The following is a 19,900-nucleotide window of genomic DNA, read 5'->3' as shown; positions in this document are numbered from 1 at the left end:
ATTTTTCAAAAAACTAGCTCCTGGATTTATTGAAGCTTTGAATGGTTTCTTGTGTCTCAATATCCTTCGGTTCAGCTCTGATTTTGGTTATTTCTTGTCTTCTGTTAGCTTTGGGATTTGTTTACTATTCGTTCTGTAGTTCTTTTAGTTGTGATGTTGGGTTAACTTGAGGTTTTTCTAACTTCTTGATGTGCGCATTTAGTGCTGTAAATTTCCCTCTGAAAACCGCCATAACTGTGTCCCAGAGATTCTGGTGTGTTGTATCTTTGTTTTCATTACTTTCAAAGAACTTGTTGATTTCTGCCTTAATTTTATTATTTAACCAAAAGTCATTTCAGAGCAGGTTATTCAATTTTCATGTAACTGTATGGTTTTGAATGAATTTCTTAGTCTTGATTTCAAATTTGTACTGTGGTCTGAGAGACTGTTTGTTATGATTTCAGGTCTTTTGAATTTGCTGAGGAGTGTTTTACTTCTGATTATGTGATTGATTTTACAGTAAGTGCCATGTAGTGATGAGAATAATGTATGTTTTGTTGCTTTTGGGTGGAGAGTTCTATAGATATCTATTGGGTCCATTTGATCCACTGCTGAGTTCAGGTCTTGAATATCTTTGTTAATTTTCTGTCTTGATGATCTGTCTAATATTGTTGGTGGGGTGTTAAAATTCCCCACTATTATTTTGTAGGAGTCTAAGTCTCTTTGAAGGTCTCTGAGAACTTGCTTTATGAATCTGGGTGTTCCTGTATTGGGTGCATATGTATTTAGGATAGTTAATTCTTTTTGCTGAATTGAACCCTTTACCATTATGTAATGCCCTTCTTCATCTTCTTTGATCTTTGTTGGTTTAACATCTGTTTTGTCAGAAAGGAGAATTGCAACCCCTGATTTTTTTGTTTTCCATTTCTTGGTAGAGTTTCCTCCATTCCTTTATTTTGATCCTATGTGGGTCATTGCATGTGAGATGGGTCTTTCGAAGATAGCATACTGATGGTCTTGGTTCTTTATCCAGCTTGCCACTCTGTGTCCTTGAATTGGTGTATTTATCCTAGTTACATTTAAGGTTAGTATTGATATGTGTGGATTTGATCCTGTCATCATGATGTTAGCTAGTTACTTTGCAAACTTGTTAATGCAGTTGCTTTATTGTGTCACTGGTGTGTGTACTTCATTGTGTTTTTGTAGTGACTGGTAATGGTCTTTACTTTTCATATTTATTGCTTCCTTCTGGATATCTTGTAAGGCAGTTTTGGAGGTAACAAGTTCTCTCAGCATTTGCTTGTCTGAAAAGGATCTTATTTCTCCTTCATTTATGAAATTTGAATGTTGGCCTATCTAGCTAGGTTGGGAACGTTCTCATGGATGATATCCTGAAGTATGTTTTCCAAATTGATTCCATTCTTCCCATCTCTTTTAGGGACACTAATCAGTCATAGATTCAGTCTGTTTACATAAGCCCACATTTCTTGGAGGTTTTGTTTATGCCTTTTCATTCTTTTTTCTCTATTTTTGTCTGCTCCCATCTTGTCAGACAGGCAGTCTTCAAGCTCTGAGATTCTTTCCTCCGCTTGATCTATTATGCTATTAATACTTGTGATTGCATTATGAAATTCTTGTAGGGTGTTTTTCAGCTCTGTCAGGTTGGTTACATTCTTCTTTATACCAGCTATTTTGTCTGTCAACTCCCGCAATGTTTTATCAGCATTCTTGTGCTGAATCTTTCTCTCATCTTTGTATGCTTATCTACCTTCTATCTTTGAGGTTGCTGACTTTTGGATGATTTTTTTTTTTTCCCTTTAACAGTCTAGCTACTTTTCAGCAGGGCTGCTGTGGTATGCTGGGAGTCTTCTCTAGTCCCTGATCAACTCAGATTTTCCAGTACATAGAGGCATCACCAGTGAAGGATGTGAATGAGCAAAGATGGCAGCCTGCCCCTTCCTCTGCCCCTTCCTGTTCTCAGTCTCCAGGCTCCTCACTCTGTCCAGATAGGAGGCAAGGTGGTCGTTCAGGCTTTGCATGGTCTCCTTCATTCTGGATGTCTCCCATTCCTGCCAGACCCCTGGCCATCCCCACAGCCAGGCCCCGGGATCCCATGCCACCCTGGAAGCCGGTGGAGTGGGACACGGAGATCCAGGAACCACAGCCCCCAGCATCTGCATAGACACTGACTGCACTGCTGACCATCTCATCTCAGGGAGGTACAGACTTGTTGCCAGCCTGAACGCACCTGTAGGAGGTGGCTGACGACTCCAGATCTGAGGTCTGACCCAGTCAGGAGAAATGGGATCAAAGGCCTATTTTAAAAAGTTGTCTGGGTCGTCAGCAAAGCCTGAGTCCTGTCCTCTTGCTCTCCTCCTGGGACAGCATGAGCTTCACCACTTCACCACTCACTCTACCTTCACCAAGTACTGGTCCCTGGGCTCTGTCCAGGTGCCCAGCTACGGCACCCGGCCGGTCAGCAGCGCAGCCAGTGTCTATGCAGGTGCTGGGGGCTGTGGTTCCTGGATCTCCGTGTCCCACTCCACCGGCTTCCAGGGTGGCATGGAATCCCGGGACCTGGCTGTGGGGATGGCCAGGGGTCTGGCAGGAATGGGAGACATCCAGAATGAGAAGGAGACCATGCAAAGCTTGAATGACCACCTGGCCTCCTACCTGGACAGAGTGAGGAGCCTGGAGACTGAGAACAGGAAGCTGGAGAACAAAATCCAGGAACACCTGGGGAAGAAGGGACCCCAGGTTAGAGACTGGAGTCATTACTTTAAGACCATCGAGGACCTGAGGGCTCAGATCTTCGCAAATGCTGTGGACAATGCTGGCATCGTTCTGCAGATCAACAATGCCCGTCTTGCTGCTGATGACTTTAGAGTCAAGTATGAGACAGAGCTGGCCATGTGCCAGTCTGTGGAGAGTGACATCCATGGGCTCCACAAGGTCACTGATGACCAATGTCACTCGGCTGCAGCTGGAGACAGAGATTGAGGCTCTCAAAGCGGAGCTGCTCTTTATGAAGAAGAACCACGAAGAGGAAGTAAAAGGCCTACAAGCTCAGATTGCTAGCTCTGGGTTGACCCTGGAGGTAGATGTCCCCAAATCTCAGGACCCCATCAAGATCATGGCAGACATCCGGGTCCAATATGACGAGCTGGCTTGGAAGAACCGAGAGGAGCTTGACAAGTACTGGTCTCAGCAGACTGAGGAGAGACTACAGTGGTCACCACGCCGTCCACCGAGATTGGAGCTGCTGAGATGATGCTCATGGAGCTGAGAAATACAGTCCAGTCCTTGGAGATGGACCTGGACTCCATGAGAAATCTGAAGGCCAGCTTGGAGAACAGCCTGAGGGAGGTGGGGGCCCACTACACCCAGCAGATGGAGCTGCTCAACGGGATCCTGCTGCACCTGGAGTCAGAGCTGGCACAGACTCGGGCAGAGGGACAGTGCCAAGCCCAGGAGTAGGAGGCCCTGCTGAACATCAACGTCAAGCTGGAGGTTGAGATCACCACCTACCGTCGCCTGCTGGAAGATGGCGAGGACTTCAGTCTTGGTGATGCCCTGGACAGCAGCAACTCCATGGAAACCACCCAAAAGACCACTACCCGCCAGATACTGGATGGCAAAGTGGTGTCTGAGACCAATGACACCAAAGTTCTGAGACATTAAGCCAGCAGAAACAGCATACCCTTTGGGGAGCAGGAGGTCAATAAAATGTTCGGAAGTCAAAAAAAGAAAGTAGTCTGACTACATTTTTGTAAAGCACCTATGCAGTGCTGGGGGTCCACTTCAGCCCCTGGTTGCCTTGGATACTTCAAAAGCTGTTAAACAATTCCCTAGGAATGAGGCTGAATCCAGGGGGCTGAGTAGCAAGAGTCTGTGGGCCCCACTTCCATGGTGCCTCACAGTATAAGACCCACTGGCCTGGAACTCCAGCCAGCCACTCCTAACTAATTGTTTTTTGTACTCATTAAACATCCCCCCCTCCCCCTGCTCCCCACTACCCTTCCCAGCCCCCGGTAACCATCCTTTTACTCCCTATCTCTATGAGTTCAATCGTTTTGATTTTTAGATCCCAGAAATAAGTGAGAACATGTGATGTTTGTATTTCTGTGCTTGGTTTATTTTGCTTAATATAATGATCTCCAGTTCTATCCATGTTGTTGCAAGTGACTAGATCTCATTCATTTTTATGACTTAATAGCACTCCATTGTGTATGTGCACCACATTTTCTTTATCCATTCATCTGTTGATAGGTTGCTTCCAAATCTTAGCTATTATGAACAGTGCTGCCACAAACAGAGGAATACAGTTATCTCTTCAATGCACTCATTTCCTTTCTTTTGTATATATACCCAGCAGTGGGATCGCTGGATTATATGGTAGCTCAATTTTTAGTTTTTTGAGGAACTTCCAAACTGTTCCCCATAGTGGTTGTATTAATTTACATTCCCACCAATAGTGCACAAGGGTTTATTTTTCTACACATCTCCTTCAGCATTTGTTATTTCCTGTCTTTTGGATACAAGCCATTTTATGTCCAAATGTTATAATGATATCTCATTGTAGTTTTGATTTGCATTTCTCTGATGATCAGTGATGTTGGGCACCTTTTCATATGCCTGTTTGCCATTTGTATGTGTTCTTTTGAGAAACATCTATTCAAATCTTTTGCCAGTTTTTTTATTAGATTGTTATTTATATTTTTTGGAAAACCACTTTGTGGCATTATCTATTGTTAATGTTCCTTGTATTAGCACTCACTTGATACATATTTTAAAAAATCATTTATTAACAGAGAAATGTTTCTTTTCCTTACATACAACTTTGCTTCCACTGATAAGAAAATAAGAATGATTAAGCTCATTATTTATATATATTCTGCCTTGTAAAGCAGAGAAATTGCTATGTGTTTAACAAACTACTTTCTTTTTCTTTTAGTCATAGAGAAATACTATTCTTTGCAGTCACCTTGCATCTACATGGGGCCATGTAACTAAGCCTGGCCAACAGAATATGAATGGATGTATGCCAGTTTTAAGCATGACCTCTAAATTATCTTGCAGACTTTAACATGCTTTCTCTATGCATGTGAACTGACTGAACACAGAGGATCTAGCAGAAGCATAGACAAAAGTCTGGCATATGGTCACATCACAGTGTGAAAGTGTTAACAGTGGCAAATCCATGCAGGTCTGCCACAACCTTAATTCTTGCCTCCTGAGAAGACGTAATTCAACCGAGGGATATAAGACAGAGTGAGAAACTGAGGCAAGCTTTAGAACAGGAGTGAAAATTTATTAAAAGGTTTTAGAGCAGGAACAAAAGGAAGTAAAGTACACCTAGAAGAGGGCCAAGCAAGTGACTTGAGAGATCAATTGCACTGTTTGTTGGCATACTTTCAGGGTCATGTGTCACTTCTCCCCTGATTATTTCCTTGGGGTGGGCAGTCTGCATGCGCAGTGGCCTGCCAGCACTTGGGAGGTGCCATACGTGCAGTGTGTTTACTGGAGTTATATGTATGCTCACTTGGGACATTCTTCTGTTACCAGTCAAATGCTCCTAGAAGGTCATATGTAAGTTAAACTCAGCCATTTTGCCTCGTAGTGCGCATGCTTGAGCCCACTTACCCAACTCCTGAGATCTTATTAGGATGCTGCTGATCACTAGTTTCAGGTTTTTCTACCTATTGGGAGAGTCCCTTTTCCTGGTGCTGGCTGTGACCAATTATTATTTTAGAGAAACAGTGTAACAATCACCTGACCATCACCTGATGCTTACCTGACATTCTCGATGAGGTTGTTGGGGAGAGGCCCTCTCATGCCCTATTCATGCCTGACTAGCTACCTCCTGTAACAAAAGGAGCTGTGATTACTAAGTCACCACTTGAAGCAGAGCTGCCCAAGAGAGTCACCAAATCAGAAACATACTGTTGACAAAAAGAATCAAACTCTGTAAAATATTTGAAGACATTTATTCTGAGTCAAATATGAGTGACCAGTGGCCAGTGACACAGCCCTCAGGAGGTCCTCAAAACATGTGCCCACAGTGGTCAGGTTACAGCTTGGTTTTATATGTTTTAGGGAGACTTAAGACATCAGTCAATGTGTGTAACAATTTTGTTTCAGTCCAGAAAGGTAAGACAACTTGAAGCCCTCTCTTTGAAGGGAGGGCTTCCAGGTCACAGATGGAGTCAAAGGTTTTCTAATTGGCAATTGCTGAAATAGTTATTATCTAAAGACCTGGAATCAATAGAAAGAAATGTCTAGGTTAAGATAAGGGGTTGTGGAGGCCAAGGTTTTATCATGCAGATAAAGCCTCCTGGTAGCAGCTTCAGAGGTCTTATCAAACCTAAAAGGGTGCCAGACTCTAAGTTAATTCTCTCCTGGATCAAGGGAAAGGCCTAGAAAGGAATGGGGATTTTCTACAAAAAGTAGATTTTCCCCCATAAGAGATAGCTTTGCAGGGCCATTTCAAAATATGTCAAATAAATGTATTTTGGGGTAAAATACTTTGATTTCTTTCAGGGCCAGCCATCTGTCACGTGATGCTATATTAGAGAGTCAGGCTGGATTTTGGTGTCTTATTGCCTAATGTTAATGCTATGCCTGAGTGCCAAAGGGAGGAGGGTATAATGAGGCGTGTCTGACCCTCCTTCCTCCTTCTCTTCATGGCCTGAACTGGTTTATTTTGGAATGCCCTTGGCTGAGAGAGAGTGGGGAGGGCTTATAATTTTATTTTTGGTTTACAATACACATGAGATTTTCCATGAGAAAACACATCCCTACACCCACACCTACATACCACACCCACACTCCAGTTTATTGCCCAAATCTGTTACAGGAAAGGGGTCCTGATGCAGACCCCAAGAGAGGGTTCTTGGATGTCACACAAGAAAGAATTCAGGGTGAGTCCACAGTGCAAAGCAAAAGTGAGTTTATTAAGAAAGTAAAGTAAAAGAACAGCTATTCCATAGACATTGTAGGCCATTCCCAAAAGTAAGAGGAGGAATGCGTCCACCCTATGTACAATGCTGGTTTATATACAGGATAAAAGAATCGTGGGCAGATGTGCCCTGCTACAAGGGTTTGTGATAAAGGATTTATTTTCGTAATTACTGTATTTTGCGAGAATCAATATTGTTATCTTTAAAGCAAAATTAGTAATGCTTTTGTTCTTAAGATATCAAGATATTAGGACACTCCCAAGTCTGTGTTTGTTAGTAAATATTATCAATCTGTTCCCTTAACTGTAAACATCTAGAGGCTGAGAATACCTGACTTTCTGGGAATGCAGCTCAGCAAGCCCCATCCTCATTTTCCTAGCCCTCACTCAAAATGGAGTCACTCTGGTTCAATTGCCTCTGACAAATCCGTTGAGAGATTGTTTGTTATAGCACCTGGCATTATTAATTCTGATTGACACACATTTAAAAATGTACAGTGGTAGGATTCTATTGTCTAATTTTTGTTTTGTGTACTAAATTTCTTCTTTCTGCTTATTAATTTTAATTTTTATTGACCTTCTTATAATGTGCTGTTCTTGTATGCTTTTTCAAAATTTTCTAAGTATTATATATATAATTTATATGCAGGTAGAATATTAATTGATAGCAAGTAAGTTAAAAATCTCACCATATTTCAATTTTGTTTAATGAAACATAATCAGAGTACACAAATGCTTCATAATCATTATTGTCCCAACATTAAAATTTAAGTGTAAAGGGAAAAAAGATAAATACTAAATTAATTAAAATAATTTTTATTTATCATTTAAAAAGGAATTTAAAGGCCGGGCGCGGTGGCTCAAGCCTGTAATCCCAGCACTTTGGGAGGCCGAGACGGGCGGATCATGAGGTCAGGAGATCGAGACCATCCTGGCTAACACTGTGAAACCCCGTCTCTACTAAAAAATACAAAAAACTAGCCGGGCGAGGTGGCGGGCGCCTGTAATCCCAGCTACTCGGGAGGCTGAGGCCGGAGAATGGCGTGAACCCGGGAGGCGGAGCTTGCAGCGAGCTGAGATCCGGCCACTGCACTCCAGCCTGGGCGGCAGAGCGAGACTCCGTCTCAAAAAAAAAAAAAAAAAAGGAATTTAAAAGGAATTCTATTTAAAAAGGAATTCAGATGCATTATATATGTGGAACTTCTTTTTCACCTTTGAAGACTGAATTCATATTAGCATGTTTTAATATTTTAAGAAATATATCAATAAACTTTTTTCCAGTAATTTGTATTTCCTTTAAGGCAAACACAAACGTACAAAATATGCATATTAGAAATTTACTTATTGGGTCACGTCATATTTTGAGGAAATGGGTGGATAATGTTTGTTAATGAAGGAAGAGGATTATGTATAATTACATTTTACATTTAGAATGTTTAATGCACTGTTCATTCAATTCCTCAAACACTCGTCACACCAACAGTACAAAGAAATAAACTTTAACCAAGAGCAAATGATAAACTCTTGTACTTTGAACTCCTGTGACTTACAAAGAAAGAAAGTGGAATTATTCTAGAGATCTGTAAGACTGTCAAATAGTCCCTGTGAAAAGCAATGTCAAGTAATGGCATTATTATTTTAGAAAGAATGACAACTGAATTAAGCATGGTGACTTGTTAGGTAATAAAAACAAGCTAACATTAATAGAATCTGTGTCACTTCCCATTGTCAAGACAGGTCCTCACTGAGGAAGCTATGAACCAGAATTCCCTCATTAATGAACACACTGGTTTGTTTATTGTTAGAAATGTGAACATGGTTCTGACAGCATTCCTAAAAATGCACATGATGAAGATGCATTTATTATAGGTCCTGTTATGTGGAAGCAGATTCTGAGATGGAGTTTGGAGTACAGGATAATTATTAGGAATCAACACCTGTGGAAAGAATTGGGAGGAGATAGGATTGAATAGACAAGCTGATCTGTGATGCAGACCCAACAAAGTTTCAATCTAGTCCATGGGGAGTACTCTGGAGCATGTTAGATGGAAAGATATGCTCAAGTACCTTAGTGGGTGATTGAGGACGATGGTATGGTAAGTGGGGCCACCTTTGCTTCCCTCACTGATTCCTGGACCCCTGCAATCTTCCTGTTGGAAATATACAAATGTACATAGCACATAGTACATGGCACAATACTAGTACAAAGTTCTTTGATTTAATGTCTGTATTGTATATTGGAGGATGGCACCCCATTCTCAGAGAACATTGCTTCTGCGTTAAGCTGGTGCTTCAATTCAATAGTCCTTCAACAGAAAATTGAAATGGCCTGCAGCAGGCTATTGGACTCACTTCCACACTTTTCTCCTGTAAAGTGAATCCACTATTCTGAGGAATCCCATGCTGGTGGATCAAATGCGTCCTAATAGAAAGAGGTACTGACTGATGCCCTGAAGGGAGGTTGAACAAATATAATTCTAGCATATATGTCTATGTCTAGTGTTGTTGTTTTTTTTTTTTTTTAGATTGAGTATCTCTCTCTTCCAGGATGGAAGATATTCAGTGTAATCAACTGTCACCAATTAGCCCATTGATCTCGTCAAGGAATAGTGCTGTGTAAGAGTTTCAGTGTAGGTTTCTCCTACTGGCAGATTGGACATTTGGTGGCAGAAGTAGGCAAAGGACCTATCTGAGTTCATTTGTGTGCTATAACAGAATACCAAAGACTGGATATTTATAAGCAATAGAAATTTATTTCTAACAGTTCTGGAGACTGGGAAGTTCTAGATCAGTGTGCTGTAAGGTTTGGTATCTGGTGAGGGTTTACTCCATGCTTCCAAGATAATGACTCATTGTTACATCCTCACATGGTGAAAGGCAGAGGGGCCAAAAGGCTGAATATATTGTAAAGTCTCTTTTATAAGGGCTTTAATCTTATCCATGAAGGAGGAGGCCTCATGAAGTAATCGCTTACTAAAGGCCTCACCACTTAATACTCCTGCATTGGGGATAACGTTTCAACATAAATTTTGGAGGGAACACAAACATTCAAATCATAGCAGCAGGCTCATAAACGCGAAGCTGTGCTGTTGGGCCCACGCATTTCCTACTGGAACTACTTTATTCACATGCCACTACTGGGATGCTAGGTTTGTGAGGCTACTGATACCAAGTGGATAGCAATTATTTTATTTCTGGCAGCAATATGAAGTATTCCATCTTTTAAATTTTTGTTTTGGAGTCTAATGTTAAAAATTGCTGTTAGCTTTTGTTAGTATTTTCCTGATCTTTTTCTTTCCATTTTGTTTGTTTCAAACTTCAAATATATTTCTGTTTTCTTTTGTGTGAGCCTCATAAGCAGTCATTTCTCAGTCTTTGTTTGACTTGACTTATTCATATTATTTATAAAATTTGATCACATTATTAATAAAATTTGATCACTTTCTTCTCATTGAAAAACTTCGTACATAGCACATAGTGCATGGCACAATATGCTTTTCACTGAAAAGAAAGTGATAAAATTTTATTTACTTCACTACCTACCAGAAGCTCAGAGGCACCTCCTATTACATATAGAAAAATGTAAGAATGACTGGTGATATAGTTTGGCTGTTTGTCCCTGCCCAATTCTCATGTTGAAATGCAATCCCGAGGGTTGAAGATAGGGCCTAGTGGAAGGTGTTTGAGTCATGGGGGTGATCCCTCATGCGTTGGTGCTGTCCTTGTGACAGTGAGTGAGTTTTCATGAGATCTGATTGTTTAAAAGTGTGGCACGTCCCCCCACCTCTGGCTTCCGCTCCTGCCATGTGATGTTCACCTTTCGTGATTATAAGCTTCCGGGCTCCCTCTCACCCAGAAGCAAATGCGGGCAATATGCTTCCTGTACAGGCTGAACAACCACAAGCCAATTAAACCTCTTTTCTTTATAAATTATCTGGTCTCAGGTATTTCTTTATAGCAATGCAAGATTAGACTAATACAACTATTATCTGTATCACTATTACTAATCAATATTGTGCTGCTAATCTTAGCCAAAGTAACAAGGTAAAAAAATGAGAGTTATGAATGTTGGAAAAGGGGAAATAAAGCCCTTGTTATTTTTGGTAAAATGATTATTTACTTATAAAATCCAAGAGAACTGATTGTATAGTAATTAGAACTTCTAAAACAGTCGAACAATGTGACTATTTTATATAACAGCGAACTTAATTAGAAATGCAATAGGAAAAAAATCTTATAAATACATACATACAAGCCTTAAAATATAGCAAAATTTTGAGATACAGAAAAAGACCTTCACAGAACATAAAATGTAAGACCATATTGCTAGTATCTTTAGTTGCAGAGACCTAATCTGCTCTAGCTTGTGACAAAAGAAAAACGTCAGCCAAATTAAATTTAAAGGCATTTTCTTGAGCAAAGAACGATTCATGACTCGGGCAGCCCTGAGAATCACAGCAGATTCACAGAGACTCTTGGGGTGCCTCGTGGTCAGAACAAATTTGTAGTCAATAAAGGTGAAGTGGCATACAGGAATTGGAAGTGAGGTACAGAAACAGTGACATTGGTTACAGCTCTGCGTTTGCTTTATTTGAACACAGTTTGAACATTCAGCAATCTATGAGTGGTTGAAGTATGCTGCTGGGATTGGCCAACAGTCAGCTATTGTTACAACTGCATACTATTAAGTTAGGCTTTCAATTTTGTCTGACTATTAAGCTAGGTTACAGTTCATCCATAAGGGCTCAAATGTAGAAGTACAGAGTCCTTCTCAGGCCTTATTTAGTTTGCTTTAACACTTGTTTAAGCAGGAGAGGATTTAGTGTGGAATACTAGTCATGTTCCCAGCTCTTTAGGTGGTTTGACAGGACCAACTCCAGGGTGAATATCCGGGAACAGTTTTGGGGGGGCATATAGAGATTGCGGTGATTGGCAGATTTATTGAAAAGGGAATAAGAATGGAAACATGCACCTGAAAGCAAGTCTTAAACAGTGTTATAGTTTACAAAGCACTTTTATATAAGAGAAATGAATGTAAGAGAAATACAGTAGTTCTCCCTTATTTGGGAGGAATGTCTAGGATTTCCATGCATGCCTGAAACTGTGGATAGTACTGAACCAGAAACCAATTGCTGCCAATTGCTGTTTATGTCTTCCACCCACAAATTTAATGTCCTTTCCATCTCAACTAAGCACTTACCATGCACTGTGGCTGTAACTTCTGCAGTTTGAAGGGCAACTGTGAAACTAGTGCAAATTTCTTTTTCCTTCTTCAGAATTTCATGGATAGAATATTTCTTATTAATATAGATCTTGGCAATCTCAGCACACCATTTTTTTTTTCTTTCCATATTGAGTTGAGAACTTTCATCTCTTCACTTAATGGAAGTGGTTCCTTTTTGGCATATCCAAATTTCCAGCATCACTACTCTTGGGCTTGGGGCCATTATGAAGTAAAATAAGAGTTCCTTGAGCACAAGCACTATGATATCACAGTAGTTGATCTGATAAGCTAGCCAGCTACTAAGGGACTGACAGGCCAGGAGTGTAGATAGTGTAGATATGTCTGACAAAGGGATGAGTCAACGTTTGGGCTTGATGAAGCAGGACAGTGCAAGATTTCATCATGCTAGTCAGAACAGTGGGCAATTTAAAATGCATTTGTTCATTTCTGGAATTTTCCTTTCAATATTTTTGGACCTTGATTGACCACAGGTAACTGAAATTGTGAAAAGCAAAACCACACATAATGGGGATTTCTATAATTCTAAGATATTATTTTTTGAAGTGCACTTTCGATCAGGGTTGTTGGGCAAGAACGACCTATACGAAAATAGGAAGAGAGAGAGTGAAGTGGATGAGAGAGCACTGCTGCTTACCACCTGTTCAGGAAGTTATATATTCTGTGTATTTGTTGGGGTGAAATTGAGAGGGGTCTGTAGGGTAAGGAGCTGGCTTCTTAAGCTCAGGCTTCTGGTACTATAATGTTTTCCCATTATCCTAAAATATTGCTATGCAAACAACCCCTTAACTTCAGAGAAGCTTTCAAGTTTTAAATGCTAGTGGACAATATTGGGAGATGTTTACATCTCAGAATTATGTGATTCACAGGGAAATTACTGGGAAATTTCAGTATTTACTACTTTGAATGGCAAATAAGCCTAAAACACACTAATTTGGTTAACTGCAACTAATGACAAAAATTAGAGTAGATTTTCAGTAAACTGTAAATTTAGGATATAGAGAAATGGGATGTTCATAATGAAATTTTCAGATTAAGTGAGGATATTGGTAGAAAACTTTATTCAAATAAAATAGTTATTCAATTTTTGGAGATATAGTATTATCCGCTTTAATTCTGGCTAAATCACTATATATGTTCTGTGATGTCTGAAAAAAAATTTGTATTTACGTTTTGATTTCTGCTTTTCTATGATTTAGATACAGACTAGTGTTAGCACAAAACTCCTCAGGAAACTATATATATTTTTAGGTAATAATTCCTTTTCTAACAAAAGAAAGATCAAACAATGTAAATATTTTATGAATATCTCAAATAAATATGGAGAATATTTGATTTTGTGGTTTCTTCTGGATTCAAGACATTTTTATCTTTTAGTTTGATAAATACATTGAATCTCTGGTGAAATTCATTTTTTGAGTAACTCATGTAGTAAAACCAGATTGTGGAGCTGTCTTCCATGTTATTAACTATTTTTCAGTGACAATCTTTAATAACGTGATAGTCCATAAAATCTGGGCAAACAATCTCATATAGTTTTGTAAATTTGTGTAATTCACTGCACTGTGAGGAAAAAACAGTAAAAATGATTGATTTTTTAAAGAACACAAATAAACACATAAAAATTTGGTAACTTCTAATATAAAAGTATAGAGATTCTTATTTCCCAAGTATTTAATGATTCTGATTTAACAGGTAATACATTATTTTACTGGGCTTAAAGTGGTTTAAGTGAATTGGGTAGGGCATCAGAAAGGTGCAGTTGAAGCATATTGTTTTTCCAGGGTAATTAACAGTATCACATTTATATTTACCTTTTATTTCCATGAACATTTAATGTGGCAGACATGGACTGAGGGAGATGCTGTCATAGATCATCTTTTTTTGGAGACAGGGTTTCACTCTGTCACCCAGGCTAGAGTGAAGTGGCATGATCATGACTCACTGCAGCCTCTACTTCCTGGGTTCGAAGCAATCCCCCATCACAGCTTCCTGAGTAGCTGAGACTATAGATGTTTGCCACCATCACTGGCTAATTTTTATATTTTTTGTAGAGACAGAGTTTCTCCATGTTGCCTAGTGTTGTCTTAAACTCCCGAATTCAAAGATTCCTCCTGCCCCAGCCTCCCAAAGGTCTGGAATTATAGGTGTGATCCACCATGCCCAGCCAGATTGTCTTTTTTTTAATTCTCACAAAAAATCTTTTGAGATGGTTAACATATGATCATCTTCCTTTAAAAAAAAGTCTTTAGAGAGAATATCTGGTTTTCCCAAAGTCACATTTCTATTCTTCGGGGCAGCATTAGAATGAAAACTCCAACAGTGGTCTGAACCACAAACAGCCAATGCCTATTGCAGTATGGATGCCACTTCGCGTATTTTGGGACCATCTAGGCCTACTGTTATTGCTACTTACTTCTCAGACACACCCAGTCTTCAGGGCTCTCCCTCCTCTGGCTGTAGCCCCTTGGGGATGTGCCTACTTCCCCTCCCTCAGGAAAACTGTCATCTTATTTTTGGGGGTTTTTCCCTCCCAAGACTTGACTGAAGAGTGGGGATACAGTTTTACCTTTCTTCCTTTCTTTGTTGTCCTAAACACAAAGCTTCTTTGTTTCTCTACATTTGCTGCCATATATACACATTATTTTTTTTATTTTCAAATACAGTGAAGAAAATATAGATGATAACAGAAAACCTGGATATAATAAAAACTTCCAGTTTTACACAGTCTCTCTAGATGAATAGTTTCTGATGTAATTTCTGATTCTTTTCTGAGAATGTATAGAGTGGATTTAAAAAATATAGTCACAGAGAGAAAGACAGAAACATCCATAAAAATGTGTCCACCCAACTTTTCTTGCAGGGAAAAAAGATGATTTGTAAAGAAAGTATAATATGCTGACTGGCAAGGAAAATGTATTTTCAGTCAGAAGACTAATTATTATTAGTTGGTCATGAGAAGCTTGACTCTGCTTGGCTCAAGTATCTGTGTATAACAATCCCTAAAGGGGTTCTCTGACTTGGAGATTGATGCACACTATGGAATGACTTGCTGAACAGGCTATTCTTTCTTTTCTTTCGTGGGAACTGCCGCCAGTACCTACTTACTTATGATGAATTTTAAAGGCCATAGAGGGTATCTTTACACAAGTCTCTAGTTCCACTTTGCACAGTAGGTTAGTTCTTAATAATTCTGGGTGTTGCTTTTTTTTTTTTTTTTAAAGATGTAACGGGGTCTCATCTACATTAAGAAAGAACTTCTTGATTTAGGATCATTTTTTAAATTAACTTTTTGCTTAAAGCCAGTACTTAAATGCAATATGAAAGCACCATGACTTGCTTTGGAATCAAAACAAAACAGATCGATTGTTCTCCTCCAACACTGAAATATGGATGCTGTGAACTTCATTAAACATCAGCCCAGGAACAGCACAAAAAGGGCAATGCAATTTAATCTTCATCTTTCCCATAACTTGTTGGTATCTTCAAGTAATATTTGACAGATACCCATCATATTTCATGTTCTAAAATGACTATATTGTACTATTAGGGAGTATACTCCTAAAATATTAAAATATGTTTTCCCCACAAATTATAGGCAGAATGTTGATATCAGATCTCAGCAGTTCTTCTTTGCAGGTTAGTTAGCATTTGAGCCATGTATCAAGGTGGGCTCATGGGTCTGGGGTGCAGATATTTCCTAAACCTGATGATATGTCTATATGACAACAAAAAAGATGATCTTAATAAATGATAGCCTTAACGCAATCAGGACCTCTTTAAATTAATGCAGTTTTGAAATTACTGCTGATTTTTTGAAGTCAATGTAATTATATATCTGAATATGAATATTAAAAACTAATGGTTTAAAAACTTTAGCCTAAAGCCAGCAAAATAGTAAATATACTTCTTGGATAGTGGTCTGGAAAATTTAATTATTAGTTGTATGCAAATAACTGTGGGTTTAATACAATATTTATTTTGCTGACTGCTTTTAGAAAAACAAAGCTAAATAAAACTCTAGAAAATGGTAGACAAAAGCTGTGGGATAGCATTAAAAATGTTAAATTTTGCTTTTGAAGCAGGATATTCAGTGGGATTCAATGTTCAATGTTTAGGGTCAAAGCTGAAAAATCTGAGATATTAAGGACCCATAATTTACACTTCCTTCAGAGTTAGTAGTAAGTGACAGAACCAACCCTTCTGTATTATCCTATATGAAATGAAATGAATAGGTTACATGAAATGAATGCACTTATATGAAATGAATAGGTTAGAGTAGGTTAGAGAGATAGAAAGTGCCATACATGCAGTGATTGTGTTAGATATAGCCCTTACTCCTCTTTAGGGGAGAAATGGAGATTCTTTTCTTTCTAAAGCCAAACTGGGAGGAAGAGGGCCTCCAAGAGAGTCACTCATAAAGAATGGAGGTTCCTACCAGAAGGAGAAACTGGCTGGGATTGTGTTTCCTGTTTGAATGTCTGCTTAGCCAGTGTGCTAATCTGTCTCTTGGTCTATTTCAATGAATGAGAATACTATAAGAGATTGTTGGCAGAATGGAGAGAGACTGCACTCCCACCATCTGGTGTGGCAAAGATGAAGTCAGGCATATATCATAGAAGATAAGCAGACTTTGGCCACCCTACTTAGCTTCTTGCTGATCAGGGAAACCCCAGCAGGAAGAGGCAGTAGATGTATAGCCATGGGAGGGAGATGGGATTGCAGAATGAAGTTGACCTGGAGCTTAAGCTACTTCAGCAGAGAATTGTGCTATAAGGGAACTCTTCAAGGCTTTTCTAAGAACTCATACAACCCCCACAAGAGAGTCAGGATTTGGATGGCTTCCATGCATAAGGCATCAATGTCCAGCCAGAGAAGCAGAGAAATCTGTCACAGAGAGGGTTATAATAGCAGCCAGTTAAATAAAAAGGCACTTGTTTCTCTCCCTCTCCCTTTTCCCTACCCTCAACCCATTAAAGGAGCTAGGCTTTGAAGGGAAAGAGTGATGAAGGGAGAGAATAACACATACATACAGACTTGTCTCTGTCTCCTGCCCCATCATTACCTCTAGCAGTCAAAGTCTATCTTCATGTTTGGGGCTGATAAAGTTTAGATTGAGTTTGAGATTGCAACTTTACATTGGAATGGATTTTAATAACCAAAAGTTACTAGAAAGTTATGGAATCTACCAAATATAATATTAAGGAATGAGAAAAATATTTGACAAAGTATTATTAAAAACAGTAATTGAAAAAATAAGTGATACTATGTTTAAATTCCAACTGTTGGAATTCACAGTGGTATTCATTTTTGAGAAAATATCTTTCATTGGTTTGGCAAATAGAGTGGAGAAATATCATGGGAGAAATGTGCATTGAGAGGCCACCTCTACTTCACTTCAGCTTCTGGAAAAAGCAAGTATTTCAAGACTGTAGGTATTTAGTTACCATCAAAGATGTGAAGGACATTTTTGTGGTTGTGGTTTGTATGGGTTAGACTTCTATGTAAGAACATTTAAAAGAAAAGCTCACACAATATGAAAGCATCTGGATTTCTCTTCATCAAATAATAAGTAAGTTGTCAGTTATATGAGTACAAACATGAATCACTGTAAATCAATTTTTAAATTAAAAAATTTAATTTTTTTGAGTACATAGTAGGTATATATATTTATGGGATACATGAGATATTTTGGTACTAGCATGTAATGTGTAATAACATATAAAGGGCGGAGACAAAACATACACAAAAATCATCCTCATTTTAGAGTTTTAAAAAATGCCCTAAATATAATGACAAATTTAATGTAACCATAACACTATGTTATGAATGTAGTCATAAGACTGCATTGACTATAATGTAATAAAATTAGAAATAAATACTGAAAAGATATTTCAGAGGTGCAGTCTGGTTTCCAGTAGTGGTGCAGTAGTTTGTATTGAACTAATTATCCTAGTGATAATAATTACAAACTGCATACAAAATATTTTTAAAAATCTTTGAAGTTACTGGAAATCAATCAAAAGCAGATAACACTGGAGGAGAATTGTTTAATCAAAGATCAGCACCACCATGGTTGAGATCAATGTTTATATGACTTTTCCACTGAGAGCATTTTCAAGACAAATGGCACAGAGTATATAGAATTTGATCAGAAGGTCGCAGTTTTACTAGCCGGAAGAGGCAGAGGATGGGGGCTACCAGATTGGCTAGAAATTGGTTGCAGAATCCAATAACTGGAAGCCAAAGAGGGAAATCATTAAAATCTATACAAATTCCCTACTCTCCTCAACTATTTGGCTTACTTTTCATCTGCACATATGCAGAAGTCTTGCCATATTAGTGCAAGAAGAAAACAACAGCTGAATATTTGAAAAGAATGAGCAGATATTTTGAGAGAGACAGAGTTTGGAGTTCCAGTCCTATCAGATTGTAGAATCTTGGTAAATACTTCAGGATTTTCACTGAAACCCAAGAAAGACTATACTTTAAAAAATAACTGTATCCCAGACATAAGGGATTTACATTTGGACTAAGGCAAAACTTTTCTATTCATAATTTAATTGCTTGCTAAAACAAAGCTAACACTTTTCAGAGGAAGATAATACAATGAAAGACCTGTACCATTTATAATCAGTAATGGCTGGTTACAATCTAGAATAACTGGACAAATGAAGAAACAACAAATGTGATCTATTGTTAAGAGAAAAATTGGTCACTAGAAACAGACCTATAAACATAGATGTTAGTAGAATAAGCAGAGTGACTTTAAAATGTCCAACAGGATAAATACATAAAAGAATAAATTTAAAAGATGGGTATAATGTGTGAAGAGATAGGGAATTTGAGAATTTGCAAACTGTAAACAAACAAAAAGCAATAGAAGTCCTAGAAGAAAAAAGTATCGTATCTAAAACTTAAAAAATGTTTTTCAGATGGCCTTAACAGTAGATTGGAAGCAGCAGCAAAATTTTTGACTAAACTTGAGAAACACCTACATTGAAGCATAAAGACAAAAAAAGAATTGAGCCTTAGTGCTTGTGGAGCATTTTCAAGCAACCTAGAATAGATGTAATTAGAGGCTCAGAAGAGAAGAGAATGAGGCTGAAAATTTATGTTTTCTATTTTTTTAAGTTTGATTAAAAAACTGCAGTAATCTGTAAATCCTGGAAGCTCAAAAAAATCCCAAGAAGAATAAATACAAAGAAAACCACATCTGTGAGCATCAGAGTCAAACTGTTGAATAAAAAAGATGATGAAAATGTTCTGTCTTTGATTGATGTGGGATTGCACAGGAACATATGTGTGTCAAAACTTATAAAACAGTACATTTTCATCTATCAACTTTACTCTTTGTATATCCCAATTTAAAAAAAGGAGGCTCATGGAATTTACGTTTAACTCAGCCAAGTTTATACTGCCAGAAACGGTGGAACCAGAATTTGTATATTTTTGTGTATGTTTTTTGTGTATGTTTTGTCTCTGTACTGTATACATCCACATGGCTAAATCAATTTAGTCAAACTAAGTTAAATAATTTTTTTTTCTTCAGGACCTCTGGGAATCTTTCTTTTGAGACTGAGTCTCATTCTGTCACCCATGCTGGAGTGCAGTGGTGTGATCTCAGCTCACTACAACTTCTGCCTCCCGGGTTCAAGTGATTCTCCTGCCTCAGCCTCCCAAGAGGCTGGGATTACAGGCACGTGCCACCACAGCCGGCT

General features: G+C 38.6%; 1 protein-coding gene, 1 long non-coding RNA gene and 1 pseudogene across 5 annotated transcripts in view; 2 read left to right on the top strand and 1 right to left on the bottom strand.

The window, feature by feature from the left end:
- LOC105468238 (keratin, type I cytoskeletal 18 pseudogene) overlaps positions 1-7,941 on the top strand; it is a 157,749-nt pseudogene extending 149,808 nt beyond the window's left edge.
- The window catches only part of LOC112424348 (uncharacterized), a 69,144-nt gene extending 56,867 nt beyond the window's left edge, over positions 1-12,277 (bottom strand). For 2 of the 3 annotated variants that reach the window (XR_011609926.1, XR_011609925.1), the window contains exon 1: positions 12,138-12,276. This is a non-coding gene — a long non-coding RNA (uncharacterized lncRNA). Of the gene's footprint in view, positions 1-12,137 lie in introns of all 3 variants that reach the window. The other variant, XR_011609924.1, reaches the window with a different exon arrangement.
- The window catches only part of LOC105468235 (collagen type V alpha 2 chain), a 274,423-nt gene continuing 266,447 nt past the window's right edge, over positions 11,925-19,900 (top strand). For both annotated transcript variants that reach the window (XM_071073054.1, XM_071073052.1), the window contains exon 1: positions 11,925-12,652. The gene's annotated coding sequence lies outside the window, so the exon portion shown is untranslated. The remainder of the gene's footprint in view (positions 12,653-19,900) is intronic.

The sequence above is a fragment of the Macaca nemestrina genome, chromosome 11 (genome assembly GCF_043159975.1).
Source record: "Macaca nemestrina isolate mMacNem1 chromosome 11, mMacNem.hap1, whole genome shotgun sequence".
Classification (NCBI taxonomy): Eukaryota; Metazoa; Chordata; class Mammalia; order Primates; family Cercopithecidae; genus Macaca; species Macaca nemestrina.
This window is presented reverse-complemented; position numbering and strand designations above follow the sequence as displayed.